Below are 12,457 nucleotides of genomic sequence, written 5' to 3'. Positions count from 1 at the left end.
AGAGCTCGAACCCACGCCTGAGCGATTGTTGTGGCAGGGGGACAGCTGTACTCCAAATTACTCAACTCAATGCCAACTTTACTCAATAGTTCAACTACATTTTATGAAATTTGTCACCAACATAAAAATATTGGAGTCCAAGACAACTGAACTCAAATCAAAGTGTACTCAAATATAAATCCGTTACTACTCTTGTTTTTGTAATCTCATTTTGTTCCTACTGTAGTCAAAGGCAACTCTTGTAACTCTGGAACTATATTCCATACAGAGCGTACTCAACAATCCGTAGAAAATGTTGAATTTTCGAATTAAATTAAAAAAAGTATTACAGATGAAAAATCATACATTTATAATTAAGAAAAAATATTTCAAATATTCTTAGCTGCAAAAATTTCTTGCTATAGTAAAAATTATTTTCTTAATAATAATAATTGCATCTAATCATACGTCATTTATATAAATATTTCTTAACATTATTTAAGTACTTATTCATTTACAGAACACTCAGTAGAAACATGTGCCCAGAAAGAAATTTCTTGGCTAAGTAGAAGCTGTTTACAAGTTCATAAAAATGCGGATAAATTTCGACCTCTTCCGGCATATCGGACACCGGCCATCTCTAACTCTTAAGGAACAGGACTCACACACACACACACATGTGTCCACACTCGGTGTACGCAATTACCGCTCGATTTACTCGACAGCAGCAGCAGCGCTGGTTTTCATCATCTGAAAATATTTGAAATCAAAGTAAAAAGTTAATACTTGTAACACTTGAAAAATTGATTATTGATTTCTTAGCCAACTACTATTACTTATGAATAACAATTTACCATCTTGTTCACTATCTGAATCAATGACGACAATATCATTTTCAAAGCGTCCCGCGGCGGCAGTCCCTGAAGTTCCAGGATTATCTTTATTATCGCTGTCATCAGATCCGAGACGAAGGGTATCCTCAAGTATATCTGGCGCCGCATTACCTGAAGGAGACTCTATATAAAAATAAAAAAAATTATCAAATTGGACATATAATTTTCAATAAAAAATAGTTGTACACTCTATAAATAAATAAGTTTTAAAAATCACCTTCTTCTCCTCTGCCAGCAGATTGGTTTAAAAGAGGATTCTAGATTACCTCTGCAACCACATTGCTCGTAGAAAATTCTTCAGCTGGAGGTTGAACTTCAGGACTTGATATTGGCAGCGATCTGGAATTAACTGGAGCAGTCGATAACCCTGAATAAAAAGCATTGATTAAATTAGACTTATAATCATCAATAAAAATATTTAAATACTCTGTGTATAAATAAGTTTAAAAATCACCTCCATCTCCTCTTCCAGTAGATTCGTTGTGAAGCGGATTTTCGATTACCTCTGCAACTACATTAACCGTAGAAAATTCTACCGGTGGAGGTAAAACTTCAGAATTCGGAGTTGTCAGCAACCTTGGAATCGAATGTGCGACGTCGTTGTTGTCAGATGAGGGACTTTCATGGATATCTACCACGTCAATATTCGCTGAAGTAGTCACTAACTCTGCATAATTATAAATTTGTAAAGTTTAGATGTAAAAAATTAAAATATAATCACTAAAAATAATAACGTTTAAAAAATAACCTCCAGCGTCAGTGTCCAGAGATCCAATTATAAGCGAATCTTCAAGGAATTCTGCATCCGTATATCTAGTCAATGTTCGATGTGATTCTGGAAAAATAGAAAAATACATAATCATCGTGTTCATTTCTGTTGATAAATCGAGTGCCTAATACAAAAAGGGTGCATAGCCACAAGTTAATAGGGATTCATGCTAAAGGGCACATAACAATTTTTTTTGTGATTCTTCTTAAAATCACTCAAAACACAAAAACCTGTAAAAAAAAAATTCGAGCATTCTAAAGATAAAGGGCGCATAAAAACATTTAAGTTTTTATAAAAAAAATTTGATAAATAGCTTTACAAGACATGAAATAAAAAATTTAATGAATAAAAAAAATTTCTTAACATTCGGTCCGTACGATTGCAGTTATATATTTCTCTAGACTAAAAAATTTTGAAAAAACGCTCTGAAACGTATTAGGTTATTCAATTATCTATTTTGCAGCAAAGCGTTCTTTTCGAAATTCTCATTTATTTAAAAGAAAAACACAAAATTTCAATAGTTTTATAATCATGAGTGCAACAAGGATAGTACCGTTTGCTGTAGTTAGTGTACCGCGAAAAAAGAGAAGATCGGCTGTTAAGTACTCAAACAATATTGAAATAATAATAATTTAAAACTATTTTATACAAGCAATGGATCAATAAATTAATTGAAAACTAATGGGGTTAAATTAATTTTCAAATAATAACAAATTAATGCAATCACGCATAGTTTGCAATTTTTTAAATATTTATAATTGTAATTTTAAAGGAGTGTATGTAGTTAAAGTACGCCTTTATGACTCTACCATTTTTTTAATTTTAGGCTAAAATGAACATTTTAATGAATTGCTTAGAAAAAAATTTATAGGCCCCTTAAGCTTTAGATCATAAAATTTTTCAATTCCTGACGCTAAAAAGACGCATAATTACACACGCTCGTTTAGCGTTAGTCAATCAATAATTCATTTTTAGGTGAAGAATGTGCCTACCAGTCGATTGGTAATAAAAAAATTATGCGCCTTTTTATATTTTGGCACGCGAAATATGACATGAACGGCTAGTGAAATTAAAAAAAATAATTACCTCGATCGGATTCCTGGTCCAGCCAAAATCTGTACTTGCGCTCTCCAATGAAAACCCTAGAGTAGGATTAACGGAAACTGATTTTTTTTATGCGGTGTCGAGTCACTTAAACTACTAGGAACATACGTAGCCGTAGCACAAGACATATTAAGTCTCCGTCTTGTGGATGTACTTCGTGGTCCAGAGTAATCTACAGACGGTGTTAGATAATCATTTGATTGACGCAGCACGGTTTTTCGCGCTTGAAAAGCCGGTGACGACTGCTGCTGGGTCTTCCCAAAGGTGCCAAAACTTTTCATTCCAGTGCTGGTGGTGTTTACATTCCAAGTTGGATGTTCATTATTTCTTAATTGTGGAAAACGTGATTTGAATTTCGATTCATGTCGATAATCAGGGAACTCATCTTCACCAATAGTTTCGAGGCTTCGACGTGTTCTTTCAAATTCTGGAAATATAAGAAATACATTATTGTTTTGTTTATTGCGGTTAATAGCTGCTATGTGAATAGCTAATAAAATGAAAAAATAAAAAATCATTACCACGATCGCATTCCTGGTCAAGACTATAATCCGTACCTGCGCTCTCCAATGAAAACCCTAGAGTAGGATTAGCGCCAACTGGTTTTTTTTTGCGGTGTAGAGTGTTTTAAACTACGAGGAACATACGTAGCCGTAGCACAAGGATTATTTAATCTCAGTCTTGTGGATGTACTTTGTAGTCCAGAGTAATCTACAGACGGTGTTGAATATTCATTTGATTGATGCAGCACGGTTTTAGGCGCTTGAAAAGCTGGTGATAACTGCTGCTGGGTCTTCCCAAAGGTGCCAATACTTTTGTTGTAGCGCTGGTGGTCTTACGAAACGAATCAATACTGTTCACATTTACCGGTTGTATCTCATTCGAAGTTCGATACCTATTGCGTTCATCTTCGACTCTTTTAGGATCCTCGATCTCTTTGAAAACTGGTGACTTGATATCGGACTCTAGATAAATAAAAAATAGCATGAAATGAGATAAATTTATTTTTGAAAACAATCAAACGATATTTATTAAGATGTGAAATGATATTAATCTTACTTTGACTCGATTTAAATTGTGAAATTAACTCGTTCATATATAGCTCTATCACTTCGATCAAGAAAGTTTCGATTGTTATTTGTCCTGTTTCAACTAAATTTCTTAAATCACTTATGTGCTGATTTGAGAAATGATCAATCACTGGAGTACTAGACTGAGTAGATTTTAAGAGCAGTGACCCGTTTTGCAGGGCACTTTTCATTGTCGCTAAACCAAAATATCAAGCAATTAATAAAAAATTATATAAACTCACTACAATAAGATTTGAAAGTCGTTCTATAATAAATAATAAATGTCTCACATAATAATGTAAATATCGATAGGTCCCCAGTTCCACACTGCTCGATCAAGTCTTGAGCGAAAGTTCCTGTGATATTTATCACTCTTATTGGTCCGGAACTTTTAAAATTCTGTCCAATCTCTGTAAATATCTTAAATATTTTGGCATTTCTTTATAAGCATCTTCAATTTTTTCAGCTTCTTCCAAAATTTTATTAAAAGCTTCTTCTCGAAGACTTATAGGAACCAATAGCAGTGCCTATGAGAACTTTAATGCATCATCTTGACTCAGTATCGGTAGTTTTGGCACCATTCACGAGTCAAATTCTTAAATTCATAAAATAAGAACAATTATGATTATACTATCTTATTTGAAAGTTATCAAATAAGGTAAAAGCTCCAATTATTGACAGGGTGTAAATATTGACACCCTAAATTATTTTTAAGTATATTTAATGATCTGTAATATGAATAACTATCAAATAAATTTTTATTAAATACTAATTAATTTAAAAATTTAAAAAATTACTGCCAGTTCAAAATATTAAATGTTAATTATTAAAAAAAAAAAAATAAACTTAGTACCAGTTCATCAAACCAGCTTACGAGCGTCTATTTTCTTAACAAATATTATATCAGAATTTTATAAAAATGAAAAATCGAAATTAATTGTATGCTTCTTAATATTCACATAATGGGTGTCAATAACTAGTTCAGAATTTTTAAGTTGAATCTCATATTGACAGCCAGTCGACAGAACTATGACGCCTTTTTTTTTTACTCTAAAAGTTTACTGTAAGAGCTTGAACTCTACTGATTCAATAAATTATTTTAAAATTAATTTTTATATTTTTAATAGTAATTATGTAATAAAACATTTATGGAAATTACTATTAATAAACTTTACTAATATTGATTACTTAATAATAACTTTCGATAAATAACAATAAGCAGATGATTCGAAACATGCGCGGTATAGGTCTCTATAATTTGGGTTAATGCATGTCAATAATTACATCTATCAGTTTTTAACCTGTCAATAATTGTTATAACCAGATACTCTATTTCATTAATTAGTCAATATTACTGATTATTATTTAAAAAAAAGAAATTGATTAGTAAAAACATCACTTGAGAGATTACCACAAACAAAATTCAACAATATTAATAATTGATTTCTTAAAAAAATCAAATCATAACTTTGTCTCTCATAGTGTCAATAATTAGGGCTTTTACCTTATGTGGTTTGAAATGCGAACTCTATACGAGTTTTGAATTCCTTAAATTATTTATTTGAACTTTTCATTTACCTTAACTACATTTTTCCAGTCATATCTAACATTTTTTAATGGAAAACTTTCTCTGATGGAGGAGATCAGTTCTTTCTCTAAAGATGAAACAATTGTGTCAATATTGTTGCATAATGTTGGTCCCTGCTGTTGAAGAAAGCCAAAAATTGCGGAAAATAATGGTTGTGATCGTCCACTGCATAAGCATAGCATGATTGGAAAGGACTGAAGGAAAGAAAAATGAAAATTATTATTCAATGTTTAACCATCATGACGTTAGTTTCATGTGGAAGGTATATATGAAAAAAACTTACTTTATCACCACGCTGTGCAAGAATCATTAATAATGTGCTGATTTTGGGTGTTTTAGGTATTAACTGTAATAGATCAAACAATACAAAGAATTCAACATTTTTGTATATAGAAGTAATTTTTTTTGTAGATTGGTTTAAAAAATTAAAGTAAAATAAAGACGAATCAACTGAAATACAGTGATTCCTATAGTGAACTAATAATAGTAGTAGTAATAAAATTTGAAGTGGTACCGATACTAGATTTGCAAATTAACGAAAGAAAAAGAGTTGGATGTTCCTGCCATTCAAACAGTAGCTTTTTACTGATTAAAACAAAATTTTATTTATTGTTTTCAATCAAATGGAAAAATAACTTTGATAGTAAAATTAAAAAAATGTATTTTAGTTTAAAAATTCTTTTGTTTGCTTAAGATCATCTAATTTTTCTAAATTATTTTTTAATTGAAGACTATATTTTAAATTGAAACAACTTTTGTCATAGGGAAAATATTTTTGATGCATGCAAAGTTAATTAAGGCTAGTTTATAATAAATGAAAGTTATTTTTCGTTGACAGGAGTCTTGTAAAATTCTTTAAACTCAATAGATTTAAAAAAAATTTAATATTAATAATAAGGTGCTGTTCAATTTATTTATTTATAATAAGTCTGAAAACGAACTTGAAGTTTTGTTTGAAAAAAATTAATTAAAAGTACTAATGTTTAACAATATGTTATTTGTTTACGAATTGAACATTTTTAATACTTTTGTGAGCATGATATAAATTGACATTTTTCAAAAATATTGTTTAAGAATAAAAATTAATGAGATTTTTTAAATAATTTTTGTTTGAAAAGTTGTATGCTTGAAATATTATATAGTTTTTAAACATATTAATGAACGAAAAAAATTATCTTGAAGCTCAAAGTATAAGCATAAGTATGGAAGCTTAAATTATAGCTTAAAATACTATTGGTGCGAAAATTTATACACGTATATGTTAAGTATAGTCTTAGACATTGTCGTTTTTGAACCATACAATATTTTCTTAGCTTCTTCTTTCTTTAATGTTTTTGTGTAGTAAGTATTGAATGAGATAAGCTTCAATTAGTACATCTAACTATCGGTATAGGTAAAAATTACCTACTTTCTCGGTATATTCTGAAAAAATTATTTGTTCTCATGAACATTCTACTTTCCAGGCTAAATCCATTATGCTTCCTGTGGTAGTTGAGTCTCATAATAAAAATAAAATGAAGAGTAGAAATACAAGTGTCAATTCCAGCTCGCGCTTGCGTGCGTTTTTTTCCTTTTACATTTAAAAAAGAGGATGTGGCAAAATACAACCTCGCCTGATATTCAACGCTTGATACGATGAACATTTTATTTTTCCCGATTATACTTTCGAAAAAATTTTTTGAACACTAAAACATGACTAATTTCCTGCCAAATGATTTCACAAGAAATTGCAAACAATATCTCTTGTACAAATCAATTGATTATCATGCGGCTTAGGCAAATTGTCGTATTTTTAGGGTTGTTCACTGATCTAATTTGTATGTTACATAAAACGTAACATCGTTATGTTGCATTGTAATATTTCACTCATGCTTAATTAATTTTGGTGATTAATGCTGCATGCCTCGTTTGAATGTACTCAATTTTACTTAGCTCCTTTTATAATTGTAAATATTATAAAACAGTTATTTGGTGTTTTTCAGACTGTAATATTCCTTAACTTTGGTTAGATAGTATTAAAAGAAAGGATTCGGTTAAGAAGTCAAGAATCAAACGCGAGAAAGAAAAGAGACTAATAAATTTGTTACAATGGGTCTGTGATTAAACTTTTAACAGCTACATAGAGTCTACTTAATTATCACTTGAAATTAAAATTGTGGTGCGATTGAATAAATTTTTTTTCAATAAATTTTAATAATTTGGAATAAATTTATTCAAATTTAAATGATGAAAAAATGTTATTAATCATTAAGAAATTATTTAAAAATTACAAATTATTCAAATTTATTAATTGATGTCTCCAAATTTGGTTTTTACTACCTTTTTTTTTTTTTTAAATTAAAATTTGTAATTTTTTCATGAAAAGTTTTTGTGATTTTTTTCTACCAAAAATTTACAAATTCTTGCAATCAAAATCTTAACTAACTAAATTTCAAAATTTTGAAGAATCTAAAAGTCTTGGGAAAGAAAAACTACTTTTTATTTTTTTTGTCTTTAGATATATCGATATACCCCTTGACTTTCGGATAACTAAAACGACAAGTACAGAAATTTCAAATTCCAAGAAAATTCAAGATATTTAAATTATTTATTTGATATTTATATTCATACACCTATAAATTCAATAATTTTAAGAGATTTTAGTCATAGTCATTTTCATAGTTCACAAAATTTTTAATTCATTTTATAATCAGCACACAATTCGGAATTGTAATTATTAATATTTTGAAATTATATAATATTTTGTACATACTGTAATTTTTATCCCCAATGTAATAAAAATTATTGACTTTTTTTTATGCCAAAAATTCAGTCAAATGGTAGCTGATAAGAAACAATTACACATGTATTGAAATTAAATCAACTTATTAATACCAACGAAAATTATTCCATAAATTTTTAACTATATATAAATCATATTTATCACGTTAAATTTCAATATACATAATTATACGTATTACTTTTTATGCAACTGACACTAAAAATTCTGAATAGAAACATGCTTTCATAAATGTTCCTAATATAACAAAGTAAATAAATTAAATAAGCAATGACAAACTTACTTGGTTACAGGTATCGATATATATTATATTTTCGGTATGTAGTCGTTCAAGAATATCTTTGTCAGCGAAAATAAAAGCTGACTCATCATCAGCGGTACTCAAAGATCCTTGATAGTAATGCTTAATCAATGGATAATTATTGAGCATATCCTCTAATTTTGCCAACGTTTTAGGCACGGCTGGAGGTTTCGATCCACGTTTGGGCATTTTCATTGGACGATGGCTAGATTTTTCTCCACCCCTGTAATACATATAAAAATTAAAAATTAATTTATCAATTATTTAAGAATGTAACTATTATTATTGTTAGCATTTTTATTACTTAAAACGAATCACTTATTTACCGTTTACGTTGAAGATTCTTCAGTCCATTGTTGTTATGATGCAAACCCCTTGGATCGATATTTTCTTCATCTTCTTTTTCGTCGTGATTTTCGTGTAATTTGGTTAGGACTTGACAACCATTATTCCATAACCACAAGTTTGCAGGACAATCGTGAGTTTCTTTATATATACATGTCAATTTGCTTACTATTGACGATCGATAAAACAACAAAGGGAATCCCTTCGTATTCAATAATATCTCCAATTTCTAGTCGGTTATCTTAGAATGATTCATTCATGTTTTCTGTTAATTACAATTAAACTTATAATAAGTAATTAATATCAATAGTTTTTATTAGACTTAAATAATTAAATTATTGAGTTGGTTGATAGAAATAAAAAAAAAAAAAAAAAAAACAATTTTATGATATATTTACTATTACATCCGTGTTTTTAAGGATATTCGCACACAACAGGCGTATTGAGCTTTATTTCTCAGGTAACTAAAATTAAACTTACGTTTCTATTAATTTTTAGACTTCAAAGTATTTTTGAAGTTAAAAAGTTATTTTGGTGAGTTAATAAGGTGTACAGCAATTTTACCAAGGCAAACTTAAGATTTTCATCCTGGATATACGGGTGGGTATCAAAAATAATACAACTGTTCTTTGTTCTATCAAATTAAAAATTAAAAAATTTAACATTTTTTATCAGCACGATTAATTTGACATTTTTAAAAAATATTGTTGAAGAATAAAAATTGATAGGACCTTTGCAATAGTTAAATTTCTATGAAATCTGCTAAAAAAGCATCGAATTTTCATAGAAGGGGAATGAAGCGAAAATAAGTAAATAGCTATCATCTATCGTCCACGATTTAACGGTCGCAACCACTCACAAGCAGCGTGGAGCTATATGCACATCAAAATATGGCCGCATGTTGTCTTTCGAGTGTTATAAATTAATAGCGGACAAAAGATACGACACACAGTAGTTGGAATTTTATAAATATCTATTGTATTGGAAGTCCTAATCTGTACATATAAAATATATATATATATATATATATATTGTGTTTAAAAACTTGTCAACAGCGATAATGAAATAACGCTTCGTGAAATTCCGCACACAAAGAGAATGGAAAAAATGCAGGATTATTAAAATAAGTAACAGTGACGCTACTATAGTGACTTATTTACTATGCATGTATAACCTTCGTTGGTCGCGCTATGAGCGAATCGCCGCCTAACAACTACTCAACCTATAGAGACTCGCTAAAGTGCGAGCGAGAAACTAAAAAGCGCGACCAACGAAGGGATAAGTTTATAGTTTATCTCAGTTGTAAAATAGTTGAACCACTATAATATGAGTGTATGACGCACTTATACTTGCGATCTACATTAAAAATTGTATTCGATTATCACCGCGGCGAATTGCGTTTTAACTTATTAAAACTAGCTGACTAGAAAGAAAACTTATTGACTGATTAACCTTTTAACTATAACAGTTCGCACCAAATCAATAACCAAGCACTTTATTTTACTTAAAAAAAAACATTTTGCATATAATCAAAAAAATATTTTTCATCACAAACAAAGAATTATTTGTGATGAAAAAATAAAGATTATTAAATGGGTAATAGATTTTACATTATAAATATTATAGTCATAGTACAAATAAATGTTTAATACCAACAATCGAAAAAGTTACCGCGTTGATTCATTATATGAAATGCAGACATAAAAATTAGTAATAGTAATAAATTACTACAGATTTTTATTATTAATTACACATGGAAAAATCGATTTCAAACTAAATTCACATGTAATAATGATCAAAAATCACTGACACCTATACTACTGTATCAAATATAAAGAATAAATTATTTAATGAAAAATTTATTTAACTGTTGAGATAAATTTACGTTCTCTATTCTAATATAATGAACATTTATTGTTTTTCATCAAACATTAGATTTTAGTTATTTAAAAAAGCCACGGAATAACAAATATATATGAATAGAATATTTTTACTAAAATCTACCATTAGTAATAATTATTAGAACAATGAAACGGCAAAAATTAAATCATACTTTTTTTTAGAATCTGGTTAATATTCTAATGTCTTTGGTGTTTTTGTCACAAAACATATCCGCTCGAGTCGAATACCAAGCACTGACTGAAGCTGAAGACGAGAATCTCTTGAGAACCGTGATGTAGTATGTTGGCTTTGCTACCATCGTAAAGTACAGAATTGCGCATGCGCGTGATATGAATTTGGATTGGTTCATTTATCTCCAAAAGAAATAGCGTTTCTCGACCGTCTGCATAGTGTGTATTCTTTTTGTTGTTACTTGTAAAACTAATTAACCGAATAAAAATGTCAATAAATAAAACGTTAAAAGTATAAAAAAAATTATTTTGTGATAAAATTGTTATTTTATGACATCAATTACTACAGAAATGTAAGTAATGGTAAACATACTGAATTAATTAGTGATGTTGTGATAAGTTTAACCAGTGATCTTGTTGGTTATTTTATTTTTTAATGAAAATTAATTTAGCAGATATTTGATAATTTTTAAATATTTTTAACAAATAAATAAAGGCAAAAAAATGAGAAAAAAAATTAAAAATGCAATTTTTAAAAACGAATTTTTAGACCAAATTTGTTTGTTAAATAAAATCACAAAATTGTCAAGTGACTGCTAACTTTAATCTCATTTTTTAAAATCAAATGTTGTTGAGATGATATATTTTTAATTCAAAATAAATAATATTCGTTGTAAGAAAAAATAACATTGGAAAATAGTTGTATATAATCTTCGGAGTCTTAAAATTTTTTGTCAGAGAAATTAGTGCAAAAAATTTATATATGTAGAGATTTTATTGAAAAAAAAAAAAAAAAAAAAAAAGAAACGAAAATTATAAAATTTTTTTCTAATATTTTTATGTATGACAATTTATTTAGTCGAAAATATACTAAATATATTAAGAAATTGGCAAGTGTCTGATGTTAATTTTGAATATAATCAAGGAATGAATTAATTTTTAAATATTTTGCATTATTAATTATATTATTATTTATTATGAACTATATTGACACTTACATTTTTGAATTAGCTGATCTAATATCAAAGTTCGATAATTATTAACATCTCATTGATTTTAATTGTAATAATGTGCCTTCACTGATAAAAAATTTATTTGAATCAAGAGTCAAACTCTTGAACCAAGAATACATACCATTTTGAAGAAAATTATTTTCTTCAAAATGGAATTCTTAGTTCAAGAGTTTGGCTTTGAGTCAAGTCAATTTTTTTTTATCAGTGTGATAGTTTTAAGAAGCATTTTATTGTTTCGATATGTCTTTAATATGTCCTTTTTTTTACTCGAAAACATGGACATCCGTCGTCGTCAACGATTCGGAACCTATAGGTTTTCTTTTGAATGCTACAACTATCATCGCGATTCACGATATAAGAGATGGATCCAGCGTTACTTGTGTGCAGCAAGAAATACAGAAATTAAGTATTGCGTAAGAGTATGGCGATACGGCAATAGCCGACCCTTTCGTGTGGGTACACATTATCATGTTCGTTCCACAATTAATGAACGATCTGAAATAATTAACCGTTTACGTCAGGAAGCCATGGTGAACAACTTTGC

At 28.7% G+C, this 12,457-nt stretch overlaps 1 long non-coding RNA gene across 2 annotated transcripts; it reads right to left on the bottom strand.

Moving 5' to 3' along the window:
• Positions 1–399: 399 nt before the first annotated feature.
• Positions 400–11,959, bottom strand: LOC123274270. Of its 2 annotated transcripts, none has more exons than XR_006511477.1 (15): positions 11,899–11,959; positions 10,882–11,150; positions 8,810–9,093; positions 8,466–8,706; positions 5,687–5,749; positions 5,394–5,597; positions 4,106–4,410; positions 3,805–4,011; positions 3,303–3,710; positions 2,728–3,172; positions 1,621–1,707; positions 1,327–1,539; positions 1,090–1,239; positions 834–995; positions 400–729 (listed from the first exon to the last, which is right to left on the bottom strand). It is a non-coding gene; the product is annotated as an uncharacterized LOC123274270 (long non-coding RNA). The 2 variants fall into 2 exon arrangements; XR_006511476.1 differs by having other exon boundaries at positions 3,267–3,710; positions 11,899–11,958.
• Positions 11,960–12,457: the final 498 nt, after the last annotated feature.

The sequence above is a fragment of the Cotesia glomerata genome, unplaced genomic scaffold (genome assembly GCF_020080835.1).
Source record: "Cotesia glomerata isolate CgM1 unplaced genomic scaffold, MPM_Cglom_v2.3 scaffold_28, whole genome shotgun sequence".
NCBI classification, from domain to species: domain Eukaryota; kingdom Metazoa; phylum Arthropoda; class Insecta; order Hymenoptera; family Braconidae; genus Cotesia; species Cotesia glomerata.
The sequence above is the reverse complement of the archived record's forward strand: the minus strand, read 5'-3'. Positions and strand labels throughout refer to the sequence as shown.